Consider the following 27,621-nt stretch of genomic DNA (forward strand, 5'->3'; position numbering starts at 1 on the left):
AACAGGAACCTATTTCAGATTTACAGGATGGTTCTGTCGGGTTGCTTCAGCATCTCAGCAACTTTGGAAGGTGGGCACTGCGTAGGTTTCTGTATTGGGGACTTCCTTTCTTGAAATCACGGGATGGAAATATTTTTCTGTAGTGCAAATTGAGACCCTGGAGCACAACCCTATGGCAAAATACGACTTTCATGAAAAATATCCTGAACTCCATCTTTTCTGGGTACTTTTGGTTTTTTTTGCCCTCTGTTTGACTCTTTACAGGCTTTTCCCCCTAATTATCTTGAATTAAAAACGGAAACATTTCTAAAACATACAGTGTCAAACAGAATGAGTTTGGAATTTTGAAGACTTTAGAACACACGCAGTAGCTGCCACCCTGAGTCAGACAAAATATCCAGTGCCTTCCCTCTGAGAGTGAGAGGAGCAAATGTCTGGGGAAAAAGTGTATGAACTCTGATATATCTCTCATACAGAGCAATCCTTCTTCCCCTGTGTGCTCCTGCCCTCTGAGGATCAGTGTCAGAGACATTTTGATTTGGAGGCTGGATCTTGATCATCACATTTAGTAGCTAGTGATGGATTTCGTTTGCATGATTTCATGTAATCCCTTTTATGGTCCATTTACACTTTTGACCTCCACACCATCCTGTGGCCATGAGTTCTGTAATTTCATTACGCACTGTGAGGATAAAATACTTCTTTTGTTTGTTTTAAGACTGATGCTCGGTCATTTAATAGAGGCTCCTAGTCTTTGCATTTGTGGGAACTGTTAAATGATGTCTCTTTATGTTAGAAATCAGATTCTTTAAATAAAAAAGCCTCTTTCCATTTCAAAGCCTTGTAATCAGGCAAGATCCTCCTTCTCCTCTTGTGAACTCTTCCGTGAAAAAAAGCAAAAAATTCCCAACTCCAACTGCAACCTGATGAAGTTAAAATTAATTAAAGCAAAAGTAGTTTTACAGTGTTCATACTGCACAGATAAGTAGCCTTAGTCTTATTTTATGTGACCTGCATGGTTCCCATCTCGTGTCACATCACGGTGCCGCTTTCAGCTCTGTGAGATGTGGAATTGCCCATTTTAAGGCCATTCTCTGTGGCACAACTATTAAATCATAAGCATAGTAATGGGAGAGAATATGTTCACTGAGTTCCCTGCAACAGCAAGAAGGGGAAAGGTTTGGAAAGTCCATTAAAAAAAAGAGGTCCTGAGCATGGTCAGACAGCAACCTGCAGTGGGGTGGACTAGGGTGTGAACTTAGCAGTTTCCATTTTCTTACAGCTGGTAATTGTCCAGCATCCTCCCTGCACCACCCCCAGCCTGGTGTTTTGTGTATCATTCCAGTCAGATTGCTGAGGAGAGAGACAAAGGACAGATTCCAGGATAAAATCAAAACTGCTCTGGAAATGCACTGTATGTGGCAGCATTTGGAACAACGGTGAGAGGTTAAAAAAAAAAGAGTTTGACTCTAACCCAAGAATCAAAATTAATGTCAGAGAATTTAATGCAACACAAGGTGTGATGGAACAAAGACTGTTGGGGGGTCTCATTTTGCTCAGTTATGACAAGCATTGTTCAGCACTTTAGAAGAAACAACAGTGTAATGGTTTTCACCGAATTGTATGAAGAAACGGGAAAACTTTAACAAATATCACAAAACATGTCACAAATCAATTGCATTGAAAATATATTAGGTTTCTTTAAAAGAAAAGATCAGAAAAGGAAGCAGCACAAGCAGGAGGAGAGACAGCACACAAAGATTTACTTCTGAGTGCTACAAAATATTGAACTAAAAATAACATTAAAGATGAAATTTGCAATGAATCTCAAGCTGCTAAATTCCCAAAGGCTGGGTCTGCCAAAGGCTCTGTTGGTTTCCTCTGTTCTTTTCTGTCTTTATTTAAATATTTTATACAGTTGTCTATGTTCATGTGTAGTGCGAACTGTCATTTATATTTCAGTCCACTCTAAAATGGATCTTAGACTATCTCAAGCTGTGCACTGCAGCGAGGAGTTTGGAACTGAGAGGTAAGTTGAAGTGGTAGGGACAAATGAAGACTGATATTTAATGTAGTTTTTGTGTACTTATATTTTGCTGTCATGTATTTTGCCTTAAAACTGATTTGTAATTTTCTGCATTTTGTGACATTATGATAAGATGTGATGCGAGTGGGGTTTCCATTTAGCAAATACATTGATGCATTTTTCAGTCTGAGTGGTTGAATTTGAATTCTGATCTTAGGCTTTCATGTCTAGCAATAACAACACTCAAGTTTAGATCTGCACTCTTAAATGCTTCTCTTTGTGCTTTGGACTTGCAGAGATAACCTTTTTCAAACAAGAGAGTCTTTAAGCTTATTTTAGATTCACTTGTGTGAGAGGCCCACAGGGTGCTGAGCATCCTCACTCTCCATTGTCTGAGGAATACAGGGCACACCTTACCCAGGAAAGCTGTGACTGACCATGGAGCTGGATCCATCACCTTGGGAGAGACTCTCCTGCCCTTCTGGGGCTGGGGGAGGAAGCAGAGGGAGCTGCTCCATCCCCATCCAGACAAACTGCAGCAGCCCTGGTGCCTGGGGCACAGCCAGAGCTCCCTAAATCCTCCCTGCATGATGGGCTGGGCTGGGCTGGGTTGGGTTGGGCTGGGCTGGGCTGGGCTGGGTTGGGTTGGCACCTACCCTGCCCCATCTCTGCTGAGGCACTCTGCTCTCCGGTAGATTAGCTAGGAAAGGTTCAGATATATTGAGGTGGGATTTTGCACCTCTTCTACACCGGCATGAGGAAGGAAATGAGTAGTGTTGGACTCCACCTCATCAGCGTGTACAAAAGAAAGAATCCTTTAGAAATTATGTTGCTTTCTTGCTTCAGAACAGTAAATCACACAGAATAAAAATTTTAAATAATGGCTATTAGATTAGGAAGTCTAAGAGGCTTTTACTTCTTGGTAGCTTTGACTATTAAAAATTGATAAATTGCCATTGAAATACAAGCAGCTCTGCAATATGATAGATCAAAGTTCATTTTTTTCCCTAATGCAGAGTTAAGATGAGTAGGCTTACTTTTTGCTCATCTTCTTTGCAGATCAAAAACATTCCTTTCTTTTTATTTGAGTGATCAATTTACTAGAAGAGCCCAATGTATATGTTGTGACTGCAGTAAAATTCTTATTCACAAGCCTTTAAGTAGTAATAGAGTTTGCTGGCATTATGCAAACCTCAGTACATCTCAGCACTGCTCTCCAAAGTGGCTAGTGTGTCTCCTCCACATAGCACAGGTGCAAATGGATTAGTTATAGTTAGTGAAGTGATATTTCTTAAAATATTTTGACCACGTCATTAAAAAGCTAGCTCTTCTCAGCAGTGCTTCTACATTAAGTTAGCAGAAAGACTTCAGGAGGTTGTGTTTTAGTGGATGGCATTCCAAAGAAAGTACTCAAACGACTGAAATGTAAACCTTGGAAAGACACTTTGCAAGTGGCTTTTTAGAAATCTATTAATTGCATGTCAGTGTAGCTATATGAGGAGGTTTTTTTTGTGCGTTAAATATCTCTTATTACTTTCTAAGCATCTATAAATCCACTCTGTGGCAATTTGTATTTTTAAAAAAACCTTTTAAATTAAGTAACACAAAATTATGCAATGAACGTGCAACATTAAACACTTTCAAGGGCAGCAAATATGATCACATCCTTCAGAAAATATTTCTAAAATGTGTGATTTCCAACCCACTAACTTGCTCGAAAGTTGTGCAAAAGCTGCAGTTGATAACAAGGTCTTGTGTATCTGGATCTTTGGGTAAACAGTGTCTGCCAGTATAGCTGGAGGAGACAGACATTTCCATTTTTAAGATAGTTCTGTAGAGAAAATCCTTCTGTGGGTGTCCACACTTGGCAGCTGATCTCAGGTCTGACACAGTGTGCACACACTGCCACAGCTCCCATCATCCCAGGAGGAGGAAAATCCTGCATGTGGCCCCAAGAAGGTTCAGTCCTGCAAAGCACTTAAGCACAAAATTATTTTTAAACTTAAGGGACAATATATAAGTTAGATACAGACTTTGCTAAAAGATGCAGGATGAAATGCATATATTCCAGAAGGAGGGATATAATGTGTGAAAATAAATGGTATGGGAAAGCATCTATAGATAGCTGGGGAGGTAATGAAGGAATGCTTCGATTTCAGTTCAAGGAAAACTTAAATTTACTCTATTTTATTTCACATTAATCCTTCAGTCATCTACCACAGTTTGTGTCTGGCCATGAAATTTTCATCTATGTAGTGTTATTCTTTGGCACGTAAAGATTTACAGTCTCTGAGCCTGATTTGGCTCGTCTTGGTGTTGATGACAGAAATTCCAATTTTGCTCTCAAAGGGCATGATTGAACCCGTTAACATTCATTTCAGCCTTGCAGAAGGACATATTGCTTATTTTATATATAAAGTATGCCAAAATGAGATTAAGAGACTTGGTGAACATTGCACGGTAAGTCAGAGTCATAGAACTAAGAATTCCTTCCTTCCTGACTCTCACTCCCTTGTTTTATACTGTACTTTTGATAATGTGTCTGCATTCCCACAGCAATATTCTTCTGGCACACGATAATGCAATAGTTTTGAAATATGCTTTTCACGAGATGTGTGAAAACATAAAATCTATAGATGTGCAGTATACATGGATAAAAGAATTCTTATTACAATATGGAGCTACAAGCATAATAAATGGAAATTGATGAAAAGGGAATCTTTCTACTGCTGGGATTTTAAAGAATTAGACAAATGTGTGTAGTTCAAATAAGACAGAATTTCTGCTTCTTGTCACAGAAAAAGCGATGAACATGTATCAGAAGAGAAAATCAGCTGCTGCTTGGTAAGTACCCTATGATTTTTTTTGACTGCTGCCATTTGGGCCCTACCAAGTCCAGTACTTACTGTGTTGATCAGCATGCTGGCTCCTTTTTTGTTACTATATCACTCAAAAAGACAGTCTTTCTTAGAAAAACTAAAACTGTGCCAATGCAATACCATCTCTTCAGAAATATTTTTATTAATTCATTTACATTTCAAGCTGGAGCTAAACCAGTATATTGATGGAGAGAATTCTTGGTCCAGTCTTTTCGTGTTGGAGGCAGAAGAGATCCCTGGAGGAGTGACACTGGATGCTGTTTTTCTCCTAATTTTGTAGTCAATCATTGGATAGTGCAATATTAGGTGAAGCAAATCTTTATATATTTCTGCTAATTGGTTTTAATTTTTATTTTTGTTGTTGATTTAAGAGTATTAGCAGTAGTAATAGCAGAGGTAGGAGTATTATTGGCAGCCCGTGTGTCCAAAGAGCTCATTAAAGGACAGCACTCTGGAGATGATGCCCTATCTGACTGGAATCAGCAGGACACAGGAACTACGTCCCATATGATGAATAACAAAAGAAAGGGTAGTTTACATTCTTTGATTCATTTCTGCTCGATTAACCCCCAGTGGGATTTTACCCCTCCAGTCACATTTTTTTGTTCCTCTAATCTTCTTTTGTATTTGCTCACTGACCCCAAGCATGTATTTGACTTGTGACCCTATTTCTGTTAATAAAATACAGGCCATCTGACCAGCATTCACACCACTCCACTACAAGGTGATGATTACCTCATTGTAAGTGCTGGGAGTTAGTAACTCACAGGGTAAGGCTGGTGGTTGGGTGGCCTGGAGATAAGATAACCAATGGAGACAGCAGAAGCAGTTCTGATCTGTGCCTTCAAAACCAAACTGCAGATAATAAACTCCTTCAAAATATCTAATTCTGTCCATAGAACTGCATATCTCCTTATGTATTGTTCAGCTATTAATTAGTTGATAATGTTTAGGGGATTATGGCATGACAAAAAACAATTATAGCTACGATGTGGAAATTTTCGGTATCTGTACGTATGGTAGCTTATAAAATCAAAATTATCCCATTTCCATTTTGGGTTATCAATTATGATTATATGCCTCATGAAAAAAAAATACATCAGCACTCAGTGGCAATAATTTCAGTATAGTGTTTTGAGGCTAAATTCACACTGGAAAGTATAGGTGATCTCTTTCTAAGCAAAGTAATATTTGTTTTTAAAGCACCAGCAGAAATGTAGAGGGGTTTTTTTTTAAGAAAAGGCATAGTAACGAACTTATTCATGCTTTCACCAAATTCTTAAGCCATGAATCTTATCAAAGGCACTGTTAATTGTGTGTTACGTGAAAAAATCATGCCAAAGCCATTTATCAGATATGTAATCTGTGTCTCTGTTTTGTGACAGGAAGCCATTATTTCCACTGAAAAAACAAATCCGTTAAATTTGAACTATTAGATTACAGCAGGGTTAGGGCTGCTTCTGTGCTGCAGAGTCACATCAGGGTCACAGCCCAGTTCTAGAGATGTACTGCAAGAGCTTCATATCTGATTAAGACAAAAAACTGATAAAAATGTAATGCAGACTAACAATATGGAATTATCTGATGCAGTTTGGGGGGATAGGGGCAGGGGGTATAACATCATTCAGTTTATTTGCATATGTTTGTTCTTTCTGCTGAAATCAATCTCTTTGAAGGAAGCAAGAAAACTTTAGAAAAAGAAAATATTATTAATGCTGGTAAGAGAACACAGAAGAAAATCTTTAGTAAACATTTCTTTTCCAGTGTTGATTATCATTCTGTCTAATGTTTATTTTCATAGTTTTCTTTGATCCAAACACAAATAACAATAAAGTTAGCTTCATTTCTTTGAACTAACAAAACTATACTGTGGCCAAATTTGGAGCAAATTTTTAAGTGCCTTTTTTTGTTTTTCTTCAAAGCCACATACGAGATTTATGGAGTGGATATTTGCATAACTCTCACCCTCTCCTGTAGAGGAATGTTTCTATGGCTAGCAGTGATTTACCTGCTCAGGGCTCTCCTCTTCCTTTGCTGGAGCGCTCTGAGCACCTGGGCACACCCTGGATACCTGTGCAGGGAGCACCCAGAGCTTTGGCTCAGGGCTCACTCCATGTCCTGGGGAGGCTGCTGCAGTTTTGTAGGGGCTGACTGTGGCTCTGTGGGGCTGGCTGGTGGGTGTGAAGCCAGCATGGGTCATTCCACCCTCCCTGCATCCCTGCATCCCTACCCCAGCAGGAAGAGAGGCAGGGCAGGGTGGCAGAGCACCAGGGCCCTGCCCATGGGCACCTCCGCCCAAGGGGAGCCCCAGGCACGGGTTCTACCTTCAGCAGCTGCTCCCATCAGACTCTGACAGATGACTGTGTGCTGTAGACTTGGAAACAACCACATTCCCAATGTAAATATTGTGCAATTGCAAAATACGTACTACAGTGTTTACCACGGTGCTTGAAACCGGCCTGCGTTGCTGGGGGTGTTTTAGTCTGTTCATGTTTAAAAACACTGCCAAATCACAGATCTGCTCAGGAGGCCTGGCAGCACCTGCTGAGGCAATGGTGAAGAGTCTGTATCTGTGATGGAAACATCTCTTCACCCTCACATTACATCCAGCACGTATTCTGGCTGTTCTGTGTAGCTCTCCTGCATGCAAATATTGGCCCTGAAAGTGGTGGAAGTTATGAATAAAGACCACAAGGTCCAGCCTCAGTCAATCAGCTACAGAAGAGCCACATGCTGGATATACTGACTGCTGTATGTTTTTTCAGGATATGATACAGAAACATGAGAGATCTTCAATTTCTCTAAAATTCACTATTTTATCCCTGTTAATGTCCCACTGCCTAGCCTGGCTGAACAAGGGCATCCAGTCCAGTGATTGATTGCCTCTGTGAGCAGATCCAAGTTTCACTCTTAAATCAGCCAGCATGTGGTTGATGACAGGGACAAAGCCAGCCCTCATCACTTCCTAAGCAAATCATCTAAATTCAACCAAATTATGATTTCACCACTGAAATAAGTGTCAGAATTTCCACCAGGTTCACATGGATTTGGATTTGGCCATTGACTTCTGAGTGCAAATGGCTTCTTAAAGCCATTTACTTTTAAATAAGTAGGTGTTTAAGTGCTTCAAGAGATTATAAAAATAATAGCAAATGCAAATAACATGACTTCAGGTACTGCTAAAAAGTGTCAGAAGAAAATGGGCAGTTTTGAGATTAAATCAGAACTAATCTCAGTGCCTGCAGGTGACTCACACTTGAGTAAGAATGAAAATTTGGGTTTTGAGCTATGTAGGAGAGTTTTGGCTGAACCTTTTAAATTTCTCTGGGAAGGGGGGGAGGACAGGTGATTATGTTAATTGGGAATTTGAGGGGTTTTTTAATACTTATAAAAATGCCAAATAGAAAACAGTTGATAACTTCTGTAGTTTATTCCAGTCAAAATAAAGTACCTCTGGTCCTAGAAATGGTGCCTAAAGGTCCTGCCTGAATGTGCAGAGCCCTTCCCTTTAAAAGATCATCTCCAATAAAAGCACAACCAAAAAACACTGCTTACTGAGATTCCTTTTTTTTTTTTCTTGCTAACACTATGAAAGGAGGAGTAACAGAGCTGATACTTTAGTAATTGTGCAGTTCACTCCACATGAATGTAGTTAGGAATGTGGGACTGAAAACACTTCACACATCCAGGCTCTGTTTCCTCAGTTGCTGGCAGAGGTAGCCTAGGTACAAAGCCCAGAATGAGTCCACAGCAACATCTGCTGAAGATGTCCCAAGGAACAAAGCTAGAAAAGCTAGACAGTTTCAGGCTGCCCATCTCTTGATGGAAGAGAGTGAATCAGCTCACTTTCAAAATTCATTATTTACATTCTTACTTCATTTTAAGTAAAAAATACACAGCAGTGCTGACTTCTAGAAAAAGCTCTTGCCATTTCTTGCTATGGAAGGAAACAGGACTTTGGCACAGAGAAGCAGAGTCCCTTCTATTCTGTTGTCCCTGAGACTGTGTGGCTGCTTGCACGATTCAGAGCTAAGCAGAAAATCGTGCTCAGTGTTCTTCCTTCCTCCCTTTTTGAAAAAAACCCCAAATGTTTCTACCCTGCATTTCTGGAAAGATGAACAGAAAACCTTGCAAATGGGTGTAGAAACATCTGCCTGAGCATCAGAAGCCTGAAACAGCAGCAGTGAGAGGTATAATGCTTGGAAACTTGAGAGGGCTGGTATGCCAGTGCCAAAAATTCAGTATGTGTTACAGCTCAAAATAAATGGGACTCCCTGTACAAATAAATAGTATATAACTTACTCCTATGGTGGCTCCATTTTGGAGGGGTTGGTTTTGGTTTTTAATATTCAGTTGAATAATAATTAATGTCCTGTTATTTTTAAAAATAAAACAGTTAAAACAAAATATTTGCAGTTATTGTGAGAAGATGCTGTGTCACGGATTGTCCAGGCTGAGGTGGGTGCAAAGCTAGTGTGGTGCCTGGCAAAGGATGTGGGTGATGTCCTGGCCCAGCTAATTGATGCAGAATGTGTCTGTCTTGAGAATTTCTCTTCAGAATGTAGCACCACTGTGCTCTTCACATCTAGGGACTGAAACAGGAGTTGTGCCTCAAAACCCTTGTGTTGTACAGTCCCATGGTAATTCCTCTTCCTTTATCTCCAGTAATTTTCCTGTGCTGAGTCTGGTCTCTCCCTTCTGCTCAGCAGGGGAGTGGGTTTGTTCTTTTTCTTTGTTCTATTAATTTTCTCATAACTACTATCTACTATATTCACATAACAGCCACTATCAAGCTACTAAAACTGTTTTCAAGCATATTAAATCCCCTATTTTAGAACAATAAGGAAAGGGTTTTACTAAATAAATACATAGAGCTTCTTTTAGATCATGCAATAAGGAAACTGAGTATAGAGCTGAAGTTCCCACAACTTGGGAGGACAAAGGAGCAGTTTACTACAGAGCTTTTTCTCTACACTCAGAGCTGTGATAGTCCTTAGAGGAAATAATAAATCTTTCTCTTTGTCACTCTTCTCTTGGTTTCTTTTGTTGTTTAGGAATAAAAAAAATTAAAAAGCGTAGGTACTACTTACAAGGCAGCTTCCTTGATGATTCTGGTAGTCCAACCAGGGGATAAGGTTGTGTGTATAGGAAGGGGAGATGAACAATTCACCCTGTAAAGGAATTAAAAACAAAAGTGGGAATCCTTTGAAAGAAGAGTGGTGGGGATTATAGCTGCATGCTTTCACTAATGACTTTGCAAACATTTAGCCAGAGATAACCCAGAAATCCAGTTGCACTTTATTTAATATTCAGATAAGGACCATTCACCTGCTGTTAAGCTACAACATCTACAATCATTCTTTGAATACTGATAATTATATGAAGCAGACTCCCCTAGAGGCTGGTAGTCTAGTCTGGATTCACCTGGAATACAAAGATGAATAATATTGCATATTACATGCACCAAAGTAGTTGCAATTTATAGAAATGTCCATTTATACTCCTGAAAAAAAGATGTGTATTTCCCTAGGGGTACAGTGTATGGTGATAAAAACCTGTGTGTGGGGACAGTTTGGACTGTAACTCCTAGCGTGCCCGTTGATTAATTAATAAACAAATAAATCATTATATTTAGCCAGATATCTCACTCCTAGCCCATAAAAGAGAAAATGTTAAAAATGAATTTTGTGTGCCTCGCCATAAGGAAGGGTTACACAGAGACCAGAAATGAGTGCGAGAAGTGGCATCCAAATGGCTCAGAGTCGGTGTGTGTGTACATTTTTAAAAGATGAGTAGCATTATGAATCTGCTCTCTTCGCCTCCTCCTTCCCTGCTCTTTCTCCCATCAGGTGCCTTGTCCTTGTTCTCCCCTCTCATTTGCTGATGGCTGATAACACCTTATCTCCACCAGGGAAGCAACCGGGAAGTTTGCTCCTTCCTCACAAGACTGAGGGTATAATTAGAACCACGCACCTGCTCAGTCCTCCGGTGACTCAGTTAGTCTACATCCATGTCAAAATCCATGCTGTGAGGGTAATTTGATCATCTCACTTACTTTTTTCATATACTTTATATGAATAAACCACCAGAACAAGCCTCCGTTGAGTTGGTTCGGTTTAATCTCACAAATTTGTGTCAACTCTTTGTTGCCAGAAGAATTTTATCATTTGATCTCATGGTTACTTTAGCAGATTTTAGTACATATTTTATTTCACTCTCCAGAATACAAAATTCCATTCTTGTGTCAAAATCATCTCTTTATTATTATCTATTTATATTTCTGTGATACTTACAGACTTCAACCGAGATCAGGGTCTTGTTGTAGGAGACAATACAGAAAGGCTCAATAAAAGAATTCTGGTCCCAGGAGCCTTGTAAGCTGAATAAAGGCTGGGAGAAAGGAAATATTGCCCCCATTTTACAGATGGGAAAGTGAAGCTCTGACAATCTTTCTGTACAATGCAGAGCACATACAGTGATAGTGAAGAGGGTTCTGAAAAAGAAACAAAGTCCAGAAACTATGCCAAAACAAGGTGGATTTAAACCCCAATATACTGGAAAGCATCCATATAAGTTCAAGTAAGTTATAGATGTACACTGGTTTCATTTGCACACTCAGATCCCAAGGCTCCCTTGGCCTTCTCCATCCTTCTTTGTCTCCCAGACCACCCTTCAAAGGCAGCTGACACCATTTTTTGATGTTGCCTTCTTACGCTCAAAAGAGTTATTTTGCCACTGCTTCCTCTAGCATTTAAAAAAAATTTACCTTGAGCCCTGCGATGCCACAGGGGTGTCAAATCTCTCTGACTGCAGCAGCTTCCAGGCTCAGCAGAGATACATCAAGGCTCTGTTAGACTCTCCTTCCCAACATCTGAAGGGCAATGCAATCTTTGTGTCCTTGAACTGAGCCTGGAATCTCCTGCATTAGAATACTTCCCCTCTGCTGCTCCCAGAACACCCTACAAGACCCCAGGAGAGCTGCAGCCAACCCAGGATATTCACTCATGACCAAGGCAGCAGAGCAGCACTTTGGGGTTCCCTGAAGACAGCAGAAAGGAGAGGAAATGGTAAATCCACCTTTCAAAGATGACTAAACATAGGGGGGGAGCCTGCCAGGAAAGGGCTGTGGGGGTGTGGCAGTGTGTAGAGAGGTGCTGGTGCCCCCTCAATCTGCAGAGCTGCTGCTGCTTGGCACTGCCCTGCTGAGCTCGGTGTGCACAGCTCCCTGAGAGTGAACTCCTCACCATTCCAACTGCACTGCTGCAACACTGCCTTCTGAATAAATACCAGTTCAGACTAATTGTCAAGGATCAGATAACAGGAAAATATTTCTATTTGACAGTCTACTATTTTTCAATTGTTCCTCTGTTACATATCTAAGTAAACATTTGTTCCACTTATCATTTCTGAGCAAAAGACATGAATCATTTGACTAGTAAAACCACAACGACAGCTGTTGCTTATTAGAAACAGTCATCTTGTTCAAGGGCCTGCTATGGAGGAGTTCTTCAGGAAACTGTTTCTGCTTTTAGTGCTTTACAGTGCAATGAAAGAAAAGTTGTAGAAATTAGGGCATTTTTATTTCACTGATGTGATTGGCAAAACACCCAGGCACATACACGCACATGGAACAATCATTACAGCTGAGCTACAAGCCCCCAAGAAACAGGAAAATACCCACTTAAGAATACTACTAATGATATAATACTTATGGTCTTTGTGGCTTTTATACAGAACTCTACATTATAGTGAAACAAAACTAGATTTAAGGGTCCCTTGGTAAGCAGGTTGTATGTTTGGGATTTTGGTGTTGGATACAATATTTATACCAGTTATTATGCATGTACCAGAAATATGTTTCACCATTCATGGTTTTTCCAGCTCTCAGGAACAAATTAACCTTGGCTTCATAAAATCCCTAGAAGCCAGTCATCAGTGGTCACTACTATGTTACTCTCAGAATAAGCTTCTTGAGCCAGTGATTTAAAAAAAAAAACAAGAATTTTAAAAATTCTGGTCAGGATAAAAAAACAGGGAGGGCAACAAAATACTTTTTAAATTAGTGGAAACAAAATGGGGGAAAAAAATCCTGGACCATGACAAAATCAGAAACAATTAAGTGAAACCCAGTCAGGTCAGACATGAGGATTTTTGCCTTCCTGCAGAGCTGGTTCAAAAGCATTATAGATCATATGGGCCAAAATCTGATTGTTTCTGTGACCTGTATGGAACAAAATTGTGTCAAATAGAGGCCTAAGAGCTGGGCATTTTATCAGTGAAAATTACTGGAAGGTATACCCTGTATGATGCCCCTATTGTCAGCTTTGAAGGGAGAAGCCAAAGACTAAATGAGCATTGAGACTGCACTGATCCCAGCAGGGCAGAGGGGAGGAACCTTGGCAGGGCAGTGGAGAGATGCTACCAAGTAGTCTGCTCAGGTAAATAGCAGAGCTTGTGGCTTGTGGCTGTTACTTAGATACCTTTCAAACCTGCAAAATTAATTAAAGAAGAAAGAGTTAAAAAAAATAAAATTAAAGGATTGTTGGGGTAAGGCAAAAGGAAAGGAAGGCAGAGCAGGAAAGCAGTGGAGAGAAGCATGTCACTGAGGAGGCAAAGCTGAGGTTTATTATGGGTTAGAAATCTGCAAAACTGTCACCAATTCAATAATGGCATTCAACGAGGTTTGTAGAGATCATATCCTGCCCTTCATTCACCCTCACAACACTCACTGATGGCAGTCAGCACTTCACTGCAGCTGGATATTTAGAAGTCATTTGTTCTGTGAAACATGCCTGTTCTTACTAATCTTAGTCAAGTAAGTAGTCCATCCTCATGTGTCATCCCACGAAGTCAAATGTGTTATTAGCATAAGTGATGATTACTTATCCCTGTGAGGTCCTGCAAGGCTGGGGCTCCCAGCATCAGTACACTTGACATGGCAGTCTTTCCATTGTAATTTAATAAAATGGGGCCCAATTCAGTTCAGAGGTGCCTTGAGGAATAAGCTGGACTTAAACGGTGCTTAGGCCTTTGACTGGACCCCTGAAAACCCTTCATTCATTGAGTGAATACTAATTAGTCAGAGGAGGGTTGTTAAATTATAAACTCGGTTCGTTTATCATTGCTCGGAGCATGGTACCTTTGCAAGGGCCTGAGCAAAAGAATGCAAATCCAGGCACACACAGAGGGAAGTTAAGGTGTGATTGCTCTCCTTGGTAAACACAAGGAGTGCAGAAATGCCATTAATAAGCAGGACAGAGAATCTGTATGTGTCAGTGGGTAGATTTTGCTCTAAAACAATGCAAGGCACTAAAAATGGACAGAATAAGAGACTGTGGAAAGCTTTACTGGGATGGAAAACCCTCCTCCAGACAGGTGGGTGGAAAAGATGTGATCCAGAGCCCAGCCAGTGGAAATCTGAGCTTGGTGAGCTCTGAATCAGGCCCTTCCTGAGCAGGCAGCCTCAGACACCCCTGCCAGGGCTGAGTCCTGGAGCTTTGTGCAGAGTGATGTGCTCAGTGTACACCCACAGACCGATCAGTTACCCCCAGTCTGATGCTCAGTGCAAGAAGGAATCAATCAGTTCATTTTCTGTGCCATGCCCCTCTCCTAAGGAGCAGGAGCCTGATTGCTACAGGGACGCATGAGGAAGACACATATCACTCATGCTAAGCACGTGATTTTAATGGGTTACAGGTATTTCTAATAGCTGACAATCTCTTGCTTTTTGGATTTCTCATAGCTTTTAGTTCTTTACCTAATTTCCAAACAGCTCCCAGACTCAGAGTGACTCCTGTGCTCATTCTGAGCCTTGGTTGTAAAGTCCTACATCTTTCACAGCACTTACATATTTTGTGGATATTGAAGCAATTCCTTGTGACCTTTGTGATTATCTCCTTAATTCATAGTTCTTCTGATTCCCAAAATGTAATGGATGTAGGAAAATTTTGGATTATAATTTTCTAACCAACAAACTCTCTGTTCTGCTCTTTGCTACATGTGATCTTCCATGTGATCCCAAAAGGTTTGTTGGGCTGTTGTTGCTTTTTTTAAACTCAGATCTTTGAAAAAGTCTTAATTAGTGGTACAAAAATATTGCCCAGCTGTTAGATCCAGAGGGATTGGCACAATAGATCACAAATAGTAGACTCATTCTAACACTTGATCTTTGCTTTGCTGGCTGTATCTGTTAAAAGAATGTGCTGTTTGGGTGCTGCTGCATTCAGCTTTCCAGCCAGGTGTTTGTGAAGGATTGCCTTTATTCAATTAGTACATAAATGCTTGACAAATTATGTATACTAATGGCATAATATGAAGGTCAGTCCTGTACCATCACACATACAAAGTGCATTTTGCACAATGTATCACTTAGAATTCTGGGGGAAAGATTAAAAATGAGTATTAAATCAGATCCTTACTAGATTAACAAAAAATTATCATCATTGTCAGTTTTAGTGAAACAGTGTTAGAAAAAGCTTTTTTGTCTAGATTGGCAAAATTTTTTCTCCTGTTAGATTTAATTAATCTAGTAATCCAGTAATCAAGTTCAGACATTTTCAGAGTTTTGAGGCTTTTGCTGTCTCACGCCCTTGTACAGCCTAAGAACATGCCCACATTTTAGCCAGCTGTAATCCATGTGAAGTCAATAGGACTTTCATGGATGAAAATTAAAAGCCTTTGGAAAAAGCTTGCTTGATCAGATTTTAAAAGATTTCAAGATCTGTATATGTCCACCGTTATGTCCAAAGTAAGCTTTTTTTATTTGCCAGCAATCCAAGGACCTGATTTTATTTTGATTTTCCCATTAGCCTGGCAGTTTAGCCAGTAGAAGCCTTTTTTCCCTCCCACTGGAGTAACAGAGAGAAATTCATTTGATTCTACTGGATAGTAGCTGATTTCATTATCATATTATAGAAAATAAAGATTACAATTCCAAATGATTTTGCCTGCAGTCCACACACTAACCGTGTAAATGGCAATATGTGGAAAAGTTGACTACATCATAAAAAATTTACTTCCTGCAAGGATTTTCTTGAATTGGTTTCAAAAGAATCTGCTGTTTGGCATCTTTCCTGTACTGAAATTCTAGAAGGTAACTGCATTATGTGCATGTAAAACATGCAAAAGGAAACATTCACTGAACTCTTTCTTTCTGCTACCAAACATAACTGTGGCTTAGGCAAGGGGCCTGAAATCAAAACTCTAGACAAATACAAGATGTGTGCATGCTAAGATAGCCACTAATGGAAGGTGAAATACTCTTCTCCTTCACTTGCTGATGATTGACAAAGGTTCCATCTAATGGCAATTTGAATATTTTGCCAACGGTTGGGGATACTCTGCCCCTACCAAAATAAATAAATAAATAAATAAATAAATGCTTCCAACTCCCAGAGCAAATGCCTGTAAGTCTATAGAAAACAAATTAGAAATGTGTTATTCTCAATGAAAAAGCTCTCCACAAGAGCTATAATTTTATTTTTTTTAGTGCACAGAATAACATAAATCAAAAGAAGCAATAGTCTACCTTGTGTTTTGACTACTTTGACCCTCTTCAACCCCTGCCAATTTTTATCTCATTTTTGTTTAACTTTGTACATCAGAGTTTAATTTTAAACCTGGTCCTGAAGACAGTGATGTATAGGGTACATCAAGTATAGCTTAAATTACCCTCTCCCCAGTGATTTGAAGTTGAGGGGAGGGTCTTACTCCACAGCAGGGTGGGAAAGAGAAATGGTCAGATGCTGCCCTTTGAACCTGACCACCCTCAGCTACAGAAACATTTATGCCAGAACATCATTTATTGATTTTATTATATTGTAGGATCTCTTAAAACTGTTGGTGAAGTTTGCCATATATTAATTTTTGACACATGCATATAAAAACAGAAATATGGGTTGAGCAGAAACTATAAATATAGACAACACTGCCCAATAAACTTACATCCTTTCACTTATAGGTTTCTATTTCAGCTGATCATTCCGAGCAGCCTGTCTTTGAAAATAAATATTACCCCTCTGATAAGCTAACCAATTTGAAGATTAAAGCTGCATTTGAGGATTAAACTTTTTCTTATTTGATTATTGTTGTGTCTTGTAGCAGTAAAAGATAAATATTAATAGAATGTTACAACCCAATTCTGCCCACTTTACTTGTGTGAGCATTTCCTACGATGAAACTGAACGAATTATGCAGGATTTGGCCCTTAAGCTCAGCATTGACTGCTGTGTTTTCTCAGTCCACTAAGAATAAGTCTCCCGTGAAATGTTACATGTACCTGGCACACTCCTGAACCCAGGGCTGCCGCAGAGAACTCTCGCTGATGGGTAGCTCCGAGAGCTCGCCCTCCAATTATGAACCACTGAGCTGGGTGTGTGTTTTCATTGAGGAGAACAAAAACCACAAGAAGTGCTCTACAACAGACCACAGAATGGCTTTGGCACCTGTGTGTGCCCGGAGCAGAAGTTTGGGAGTTGTGTTCTGCCGTGGCCTGCTGACCCCAGGAGAGGAGCTGACCTTGTCTTCCAGGCAGGAGTCTATTGCTATGGCTCCCCCGGGAGCACAAACCAGCTGCAAACTGCTGCAATGATTAACCCTTATGTGTTGTAGATGTAACATCGAGTCATGGTAATAAAGCTTTCACTGCATAACCCATCTCTTGCTTTGTAAATTGTTGCTCTTATCAGCTGCACTGGAGGATGTTATCCCTTTCCTGTGAAGCATGACTGCTGTGCTGCTCACTGGAAAGGAGGCCAGATCTATAGACTCGGTGATATTTATTCAATTGCTTTGAGAACAATGCAGAGAACACACTTTGTTTGAGCTAAAAATGCAGCGTGTGAAAACAAACAAAAAGAAAAATCCCCCACCATGAAATACTCATACATATGAAACAATATATTAATTAAAATCCAGAATGCCTGTAGCAGATTTGAATCTGGGAACGCCAGATTTGCTATAACAGACAACTGTGTTGCTCTGTTGAGTCCAGGCTCCCGTTTGTGGAAGTAATTTATACCTAATGTTTTGTAAAAATGCAAACTCTTCCAGCCTTTGACTTACCTGGACAATTACAGAATTTTGCTGTTTGGCTGGAAACAGAATGTTTGCAGTAATCACTGTTCATCTCCCCAAAACATAAGCAGTGTAAGGCTTACTTTGTCTTCGAACAATTCTGTGCTCTCCTATTTTCCAAGGAGCCAAGGGGAGCTGTGAGTGTGTCTCAGCTAAAATCCAAACCTCAGGCCCTGGCCTCCTCAGAAACATGATGCCATTTATCTCAGTGTGCTTGCTACCCTCCAGCCCTTCCCTTGGCAAATCTATGGCCACATCAAGGCCCTGAGAGCAAAGGTGACCTTAGGGTAAGTCCTGGTATGACACAATACTCTGCTTTAGCCTGTAAAGAGCCAGAAACACTATCTCTGAGAGATGGAGGCTGTGTGTGTCACAAGGGCTCTCACTGCCCACAGTCCCTCTTTCACAGGGACTTTCCAACATCCCAAGAGCCAAGGAGAGCAAAAATTATTTGTTCAATCTGTCCAGCCACGGAAGCAGCAGCTCTGTGTCATTTAGGGCCACAGGACTGTGGTCCTTGCTAACCTCATCACAGGTTGAGTGGACCAAGAACATTGCAGGGTTCAGTCCATAGCTCCCAGGGACTGTTTATAGTTCTTATCTTTTTCAAAGGATACAATCAGCTTCCAGGTTCAGGGATTAAGAAAAAAAAAAATCCCTCTGGTATAAGCAGAAAGAAAAATATAAGAAAAATAAATTCAATTTAAGGAAACAAAAATTGTTTTCCCTCAAATAACTGAGGTCTTTCAAGTTTTGGGAGGGGATATTGTTGAGGACTGTAGTACACTAATGTCACTAGGTGCAGCCTGAGAAAAGGTAATGGGAAAACTTGACAACTAGGAAGGAGGCTGCAGTGAGGATGGGCTTCCTTGCAAGGTTCCCTGGTGTTCAGAGTGGGTTAATGCCCTTTGATAAGAGGCAAATTAACACCACTCTGTGGTCCATGACTCATCCCTTTCTCCACATCTTTCAATCACATTACTTCAGGCTGCCCTAATGAAGCAGATGTGATCTGCAGGAGCCATGCTTGGGCTGGCCAGGCCAGGGGCTGCACCACGTATTCTTTATTTCTTAATGAAGAAGAAGCTGCTCTGGACTCGTGATGCTTTGCTGTTTGGTATCTGGATTCACCTGCTTGAAAAAGAGTGCAGATAGTTTTATTGCAAAAGTTAGGCTAGACAGGGTTGCTCCTCACTCATTAGCACTGGGAGCATTTTCCTACAGGGACTGCAGCTGAAAGAAATGGGTTTATTCCTCTTTCCCCAACTCCACCTCCTTAGGCACATCAGTGCTGTTATTTTAACACCAACAGCTGGAGATAAAAAAAAAAAAATAAATGAAATTACTATTAAGCCTCATTGAGTCTTGCAACAGTAACTATAGACAGAAAAAGAGTGACCAGACAGTTAAACTCCAAAACTGGTTAAACAGGGTGACAGAGACAGTAACTTCCTTTACTCCCTCATCAGCTCCAGCAGCTCCCATTTTTCTCTGAGTAGCTGCTGTGGTCTCATAAGTGGAGGCTGTTGGCCTCTGAAAGGAGCAGAAGTCGCCTGTTCCTTCTTTAGGAGGATGGGGAAGGGTCTCCTGGTGTTGGTACCTTGTGTGCTGGGGGCTGTGTCCTTCTGTGCTCCCCTGCCTTTGGAAGCTGGGGGGCCCCTGTGTGCCCTTTCACATCTCATCCCTCCTCTGCCTGTCACTCCTGCTTCCAAAGTACTGTTGCCCTGATATTTGATTGCTCAAAGGGGAGAAAGAAGCAACAAATTTACTGAAATTATCTTGATGTTATTTTGTTCTCTTGTGGGGTTTCTTGTGTGAAGGGGGTATCTACTCTATTAACTCCCATTAATATCAAACCTCTACTATTAATAGGATTTGCATATGGAAAGGAAGAGGATTGACCTTTAAATTCATTAAATAAAGCAAATTTTAAAAAATAATTTTAGTTAAAAGCATTAGTGTGATGAAAAATAGAAGAACAAATACAGAGACATCAGTATCTAGGCTTTCGCTAACACTAACGAGCAAATTATTGTAAGGGAAGATTTGCATCATTGGAATGCATATTCCAGCCTCCATAGTGATATATGTGATGTGGGGTTATCTTTGTATGGCTCCTCTTTCAGAATATATTTTCTTCTTGTAAAATAGCCTCTTTTTAACTCCCATTGGGGACCTCCTTATAAATGAGGAACTGGTCCTCAAGGGATTGGCCTGGCTAGAAAAGTGTGTTATTAAAAAAAAAAAAATAAAAAAGTGCATATTATGCATATTAGAATACTAAGCAATATAATTAGCCCATTTCTTTGGTTTTTTTAGAAAATCTTTTTTTTTTTTAAAAAAAAAAGTATAGCCAAGTTTTAATTAAACATATTCTCTGGATGTTTGAATTGTGTAAGAATTAGAAAATCCTGTTGTATTTTAGAAGGATCAATTGCATCAATTTAAGTTTCTGGCTCCAGTCTCTGCTCTGCAGCCAGGTATCACCACTGCTCTTGTACAGTGCTGAGAGTGAGTGAGGTTTGGCCATGAGCTGCCCCCCAGATGGGCATTCTCAGCCTGTGGGTGGCAGTGAACACGTTCATCTTCTAATCCTTTACACAGGAATAAGCAGAGTTTCTCTACACCAAAACTGGCTAAATCTACAGATTCAAAATATGATTGCTCCTAATGATAAATATTGATCTACATGTGCTGAAAAGCTTCTGTTTCCTTCCCAGCAAGGAGTCTAAAATGTAATTAGATGAGCGATGTTTCTACCACCCTATCACTTTGTGAGGCTGAGTCTTGAGATGCTGATGTCCAGTGCTTTCTGGATCTCCACTTTGCTCTTAGGTCTTACCCCATCTGTGTCTCAGCTTTCTGTCATAGCCCTTTGTAAAGTTCTTTGGGATGCTTGGATCAAACTTGCTGCTGGTCCAAAGTAGTATTAATCAGTATTTTCCACTATTTTGTCATGCAGCTCAGTCTATAAATCCACATATTTATTCTGTTCCTGTTCTACCTCAGGCTCCCACAAGTGGGAAGAGGTGAAACAGTTCAGGTTATTCTTCTCAGAGCTCAGCTAATGTCATCTGCTGAGTACAGCTCCAAACATCTGAAGCCGCTGAAATTAAATAAAGTGTGAGCATCCTTTGGTCTGGAGCTCTTTGCCTTTAGAACAAATACTGATGGTAACCTTAACAATAGTATATTAAGGGGGAGGGGAAAAAAAAAAAACCCTCATAAAATAATGTAGTGTTAGGATGGAGCTCTGCCTGATATTAGAACAATTATGGAGCAGATGCATCCACTCTGAACAAAGTGACCTTTTCATCAAGTTACAAAACATTAAAGGTTAAAGAATGTTTGAAAGGAAGTTAATACTTTTAAAACATTAGAAAAAAAATACCATTTTTGCTGGACCTGACCAAAACCAGTGGGAAACTGAGACGACTGTTTAGGCACATCCAGTCGTAATTTAAGCAACTCTGGTTACAGAAGGATATAAGGTATTTTAAATCGTCTGTTTTCTTTCACAATTAGAAGTGCTTTTTCGAAGAAGAAAGATTTGATAGGGATAAACACCCGGTGACAGAAAGCTGGTTAATTGCAATTTTAAAGTGTCATTCCTTTCTCTCCGTCGTGCACAGAGGAGAACAAAGAGAGGGAATCAATGGTGGTGTCAGATTTTCTTAGTTTCCACGTTTCACCTGGCCCGGGCGGAGCGGAGCCCGGTGTCCCGCTGGGGATCCGCGGTGCCGCTCGCCCAGGGCCGCCTGGGAGGGGACAAGTGCCGGGGCCCGCCCCGGGCAGCGGGCCAGGGCCGGCTGAGGGCCTGCGGCCGCTCCCGCACGGCGGATCCAGCCGTGGCCATGGGCTCTCGGCGGAGGGCTGAGTGCGGGGGGATGCCGGGCACGGCTCGCAGCCCGCAGCCCCAGCGCTGGCCGTGCTCGGGGAGCTCAGCGTGGCCCCCGCCAGCATCCTCCGGCCAGCCGGGGCTCTGGGACTCTCGGCCCGACGGCCCCGCCGGGGCTGCCGTGTGCCCGTGGCGCGGCGGCTCCGCCGCGGGCTCGGAGCGCGGAGGAGGAGGAGGAGGAGGAGGAAGAAGAGGAGGCTGCTCGGGTTCGCGGCCGAGCTGCCGGGAGCTGCTGGCTGTCCCCAGCCCGGTGCGCGTCCCCCCGGGGGTGCCGAGCTCCGGCCGCTCTCTGGGGACGGGCAGGGGCGGCTGCTGCCTCTCCCTTGCCCGGGCGGGCAGCGGGGCCCGGAGCGGGCCCAGCGCCGGCGCCAGGTGAGCTTCTGGCACATGGGCGATTCGTGCACATTAACTTGTGTGAGCGAGCGCTGTGTGCAAACGCTAAAAAACCCGCCAGGGAAGGAAGTTTCTATGAAAAAAAGGATTTTGCTCTAACTTAAGTTTTAGCCGCTTCCCCCTTCAAGTTGTTTGTTTTCTTGTTTGTTTTTTTTTAATAGAGTGTTTGAGCAGAAGAAAGTCTTCATTGTGTTGAGTCACATGCGGTCAGTAGAGGAGTCATCTGTGCCATGGGAACCTTCAGGTGATGCGAGAAACAAGCGGGGAATCCCTTCCACTTCTCCGGGATCCTGCAAATGCCTTTCAAATTAGCCAGCTCTGAGGATCAGTGCCAGGCTCTGCAAGGCGTTCCCAAAGCCTGCAGCCAGTAAAACTTTGTGTAGGTAAAATTAGCTAAAGACCTTCTACTGAGAGAACAGCCTTTGTTGTCACATGTGGTGGAGTTCCAGGATCTGTAACTATTTTTCTTAAAAGGTTTTTCTGCTGCCCCAGTGAATGCATTACGCTACAGTAGCTCTGAAATGGTATATCGCTTATTTCCTTCAAAGCAGCGGCCGGTTGTTTCTTCAGGGACCCCAAGTCCTTTCAAGGGAGGGGAAAAAGTGATGGCTGAACGGGACCGAATCGCGCCGACAAATACTTATTTTAAACCAGCATCATCTCCAAAGGGCGCAGCCCCTGGGAGCGCGGCGGGTGCCGGGCGGGCCGAGAGGGGCTCAGCCCGGGGAAGATCCGACTGGGGCGAGCGGGAGCCGGGACAGCTCGGTGGCCTCAGCCCTTCTCCGTCGGAGAGGGAAGGCAAAGCCCCGGCCACCGGCCGCGGGGACGCGCCGGGGCCCGGCTCTCCGGGCAGCGGCATCGCCCCGCGGAGCCTCGGCCGGGGGCCGCGCTCGGTGCCCGAGTGTAACCGGGAACTCGCTGGCCCCGGTGGCGAGGGGCGGGCGGTGCTCTCCGGCCCCGCGGGACAGCAGCCGGCGCTGCCGGGGCACGGAGGGAGCGGCTGCCGTGGGGCCGGGCACCGGCAGCGCCCGCCGGGCAGCCCCGGCCGCGGGCTCGCTCCCTCCGAGCGCCTGCGGCTGCCCGCCCCCACCGCTCCCGCTGCGCTTGGGGGCTTCTCGGGGGGATGCATTTCTGATGTCTGGGGTAGGGTGGGGAATTGCTGTCAACTCCAGGCAGAAGAGAATCGATTCGGACAAGACTAGTTACAGTTTAAAATGGGGTTTCCAAATATGAGAACACCGAGCGTGCTCACACTTTCCTATTTTCCTCGTGCTCTTCCCGAAATGTCTGGTCCCAATCGCAAGAGCACAGCTATCCCAGTTCTGATTTTCTAGGGCTTATTACATGTCAGAACTGTAAGAGTCCTCTGGACAATTTACAGACAAAACATCTGGTTCGTTAAAGCAAAGCTACTGGACTAAGACAAACAAACTTTGCTGCTGTGTAAATTCACTTACCCAAACAATTTACATTCAAGCAAAGATTTTAGCCCGAAGAAAAACTTTTATTCATTTGTGTTCAGGAGGTTTGGGAATTCACTGGCATTTTAAAATAATTTTGCTCTAATAAAGTTATGTAGATATTACAAAATGTCTTTGTTCTCTTCTCAGATCATTATCGCTGCTATAATGGTTATTGACAACACTTTGTATTTTACAGAAGCGCGGTATCGTTTTCGGGCGTGGGCAGCGGGGGTTTTTAAACAAACTTGTCAGATCCGTATTCATCTGGTCCAGCCTTAATGAAAGCTCCCGCTTCTTTGTTCTCCGCCGGGAGAAACCGAACTCCTTCCCGCATTTCGATGGGTGCCGCCGAGGGAAGGCTGTGCCGGGCACAGAGGGCAGAGCGGGCACGGGCTGGGAGAGCTCTTGCTCTCCGCTCCCGGGGCCGGCCGGAGCCCCCGTGGGGCTGCCCGGGCCCGCTGGGACCCCCAGCCCCGCACTGGCGGCCGGGGCTCGCCCCCCGGCCCCGCCGCCCCCGCCAGGCGCTCCCGGGCTCGGGCAGCGCTGCCCGGCAGCCGCCGGCCCCAGGGCCCGGGCTCGCCGCTGCCCGGGGACACTCGGCCGGACACGAGCCGCAGCTCCCCGTCGGCTCCTCCGCCCCGCTCGAAGGGGAGGCTCCGGCAGAGCAGGGCCGGAGCTGGGGCGAGAGCAGAGAGGCCGGGGCCGGTCGGTGCCCGGGGCTGAGCCCCGGAGAGCGGTGAAGCGGTGCGAACAGCGAGGGAGAGCAGCCGCACGGGCACCGCGCCGCACGGCGCTCCCTGCCTCGTTTGCAGTGAGCGAGTGGCGGAACATCAACACGCTGCTCGGGAGAGAACAAGGTTAAAGCTCGGCTAAAACACGCTGGCTTCTAAGAGGCAGCTGTGTCAAGTTTACTAAACTTCCTCACTGATCCTCCCTGGCCATTGCCATAGCCAGCAGTTTATTCCAGTGGTCCTTTATCGGCTCAGCCGCTGCCTCCACTCGGGCCGGGGCACGAAAGAGGTGTCTCTTTCAACTGGTGGAGTTTTGGTGGAGAGGAATGTTATGAGCAGTGAAAATATACACCAAAGAAGGGCAGCAAGCGGTGCCCAGCTGGGAAAGATAAAACATTCTTAGCTGGTGGAAACTTTAGGAGTGATGGTTATCTAATTATGTGACTTATAAATAATTGGTACCTTGCTTTAAAACTGCCAAGAAGGGCGAGCTTAGGGCTGAGCTTCGTGTGCTGAGTCTTTTTGGATGGAGTCTGTACAGCCATCGATTTGATGCGTTATGTTTGGAAATGTTGCACTTCATAAAATTACACGTTCTGGCTCTCTGGAATAGACTGTGACCCCCAAAGAAGCCGGCGCACATGAAGGCATCTGCATTTCCCTCTGCAAATCGTCTGATAGAAAGATCAATAGATTTTCTTTTTTCTTAAAACAATGTATATAGTTAACAACCAAATTATTCCACAACTTCCTGAGCGTTTTGGCAGTGAGAGTTGTCAATGTGTAAGTGCAGTGCATGTGTCTGTGTGCACGAATATCTGCTGCCTTCCTCTCTCACACACACACACACGAGAATTATTATTCTCAAGTGAACTGAGAAAGTTCCTCCAATGACTGTTTATGGAAAGTTTCACTTATTTCGTTCCCTCCCAGTCCCAGCTCGGCGCACTGGAACGAGCCCATCACCCTCCGCTGCCGGTGTGGGCCGCCCTTTGCAGAGCCAGGTAAGCGCTGCTGGCCGCACAGAGCTCCCCAGGCAGCGGGGCCGGGGACAGCCTCGCGTGTTCCTTCGTGCTGGTGCCACCGTCCAGCTGCTCCGCTGCCACCTGCCAGCATCCTCCACGCCGCGCTGCGGGAGGCAGAGCTGTGGCTGGGAACCCGGTCAAACACAAATGCCACCACACGCACAAACCCACGCACGCGTGGGGCCGAGCGCACCCGCGGGAGGAGGCAGCGCACCCGCGGGAGGAGGCAGCGCACCCGCGGGAGGAGGCAGCGCACCCGCGGGAGGAGGCTGCGCACCCGCCGGGCCCGGCAGCGGGCAGGGGCTGGCATCCCTCCCTCGGCCGGGCTAAGGGTGACACAAAGGCAGCGAAAGAAGAGCGCATTTAGAGAAAGGGAAGTGGAAGGAACAAAGTTCTCGCAACTTGCAACCGCCCCAAAATTCGGGATTGGTCGCTACAGCTCGCTCCCCGCGATGCCCCGCAGCCAGCAGCTGGGGAGGATCGGGATCGTCCCTGGCTCTGGAGAGGGCTCTCGCACATTTCAGAACAGCCTTTACAGGACTGCAGTGACTACACGCGCCCAGTCATTTTAATTTTGCTGTAGTTTTCAGGGCGCTTTCCCAGCTCCTGGTGGCAGAGTGACCTTCCCCGCACTCCGTGCGGCGAGCAGGAACAGAGGCGGCCCGGGCTCCCGGGACTCTCGGCTGCCGAGGCTCCCGGCCGAGCATCCCAAAGTTTGTTTCGGTCTCCCTCGCTCCAGAGCTCGGAGGAATCCTCCATGTCGCGCAGCGCGGGCCGGCTCGGCCAGCAGCAGCTCAGGCCGGGGTTCGCCGCTCCGCGCTCGGTGCGGTCCTGCCGCAGCCATCCCCGCGGAGCCGGGAGCGCCCCTGGCCCTGCCCCTGGCCCTGGCCGGCAGCATCCTTCGGGGGGGTGGGGGGCGTGAATCATTTAGGTTTTCTATTTCCTACTTAAAGGGGGAGGAGGGAGAGAGAATGAAGGAGTTATTAACCGCAGCCGAGCCCTGCTTCCCCAGTCTGTCTAACATTTGTAAATACTTATGCTGCGGCTGGTCCCCTCCTCCCCGGTTAAGTTGTTTAGTATGTCGGTTATTTGTACCGAATCCCGGTCTGTGTAGTGTCTGATGTGTTGTCGTTGCAATGTGCAGCCAGGGTGACACTGATGGATGCGCCAATGGTGAGACGGACAGATGTTAGGGCGGATCTAGCGGCACGCACCGCCGCGGCGGCGAGCCCGCCCGCCCGCCCCGCCGGGGCTGCCCGCCGCCCGGCCCCGTCCTGCCGCACGGCTCAGCCACGCTCACACACTCACACACACAGGGCTTTTTGGGGAGGGGGGGACGTCTCGGTGTCGTCTCTTAAGCAGATCTGATCGCTCCTTCTGTGAGCAGATACTGTAACTGTGAGGAGCAACCAGCGAGTATCAATGAGATGGAACTGAGCGAGTTTGGCGGCAGAAGCGGCAATTGACAACTCACCATTTTCTTGTTTGCAAGAAATGTTTCGTTTTCCCCCAACAGTAGCAATTTCCCGGGGACTTTAGGCGACTGCGATTTTTTTTTCATCCTAAAGATCAGCTTAAAAAAAATGAACTCGTAACAACAATAATCAAAAAAAAAAAAAAAAAAATCCCAAACCTTCTCCACCCGTCATGTAAAGTGTTTGAATTTCCTGCAACTTGAAAGGGAAGCGAGAGCCCGAGAGCGGCACGGCGGCTTTATAGGATGTGAAGACGCAACAACATCTGCACTTAGTCAGGTATTTGGAATTATCCCAAATCTCGAAGAATGGGGGCGAGTGGAGATTTTTTTTTTTTTTTTTTTGATCTTACCGTAAAAGTGAGCTCAGCCTTTTTTTTTTTTTTTTTTTTTTAATTCCTCCCCGTGAACTTTAAAAAAAAAAAAAAAAAAAAAGCGCTACTTTTTTTTTTCTTCTTTCTTTCCTTTTTTTTTTTTTTTTTTTTTTTTTTTTTTCCCCTGTTGTTGTTGTTGCCGTGTCTCCCTTCCCCGCTGGCGGGGCCGGTGCGGGCGGAGCGGGGGCGGGAGCGGCCCGGGCCCCGCGCGCCCCCCGCCGCCCCGGCCCTCCCCGCGCCGCGCGGCCCCGCCGCCCAGGGATGCGCAATCAAACCCGCAGCAC

At 44.2% G+C, this 27,621-nt stretch overlaps 1 protein-coding gene and 2 long non-coding RNA genes across 4 annotated transcripts in view; 2 read left to right on the forward strand and 1 right to left on the reverse strand.

Annotated features, from left to right (window-relative positions):
- Window positions 1–1,481: 1,481 nt before the first annotated feature.
- LOC147650832 (uncharacterized) lies at window positions 1,482–27,233 on the reverse strand. The gene is made up of 3 exons (XR_015275557.1): window positions 26,964–27,233; window positions 9,996–10,076; window positions 1,482–4,003 (listed from the first exon to the last, which is right to left on the reverse strand). It is a non-coding gene; the product is annotated as an uncharacterized LOC147650832 (long non-coding RNA).
- Window positions 22,090–23,860, forward strand: LOC147650833 (uncharacterized). The gene is made up of 2 exons (XR_015275373.1): window positions 22,090–22,249; window positions 22,432–23,860. It is a non-coding gene; the product is annotated as an uncharacterized LOC147650833 (long non-coding RNA).
- TSHZ3 (teashirt zinc finger homeobox 3) overlaps window positions 26,716–27,621 on the forward strand; it is a 65,344-nt gene continuing 64,438 nt past the window's right edge. The window contains exon 1 of one of the 2 annotated variants that reach the window (XM_086848182.1): window positions 26,716–27,243. The gene's annotated coding sequence lies outside the window, so the exon portion shown is untranslated. The remainder of the gene's footprint in view (window positions 27,244–27,621) is intronic. The other variant, XM_086848181.1, reaches the window with a different exon arrangement.

Source organism: Cyanistes caeruleus, chromosome 12 (assembly GCF_971803275.1).
Source record: "Cyanistes caeruleus chromosome 12, bCyaCae1.hap1.1, whole genome shotgun sequence".
Taxonomy (NCBI): domain Eukaryota; kingdom Metazoa; phylum Chordata; class Aves; order Passeriformes; family Paridae; genus Cyanistes; species Cyanistes caeruleus.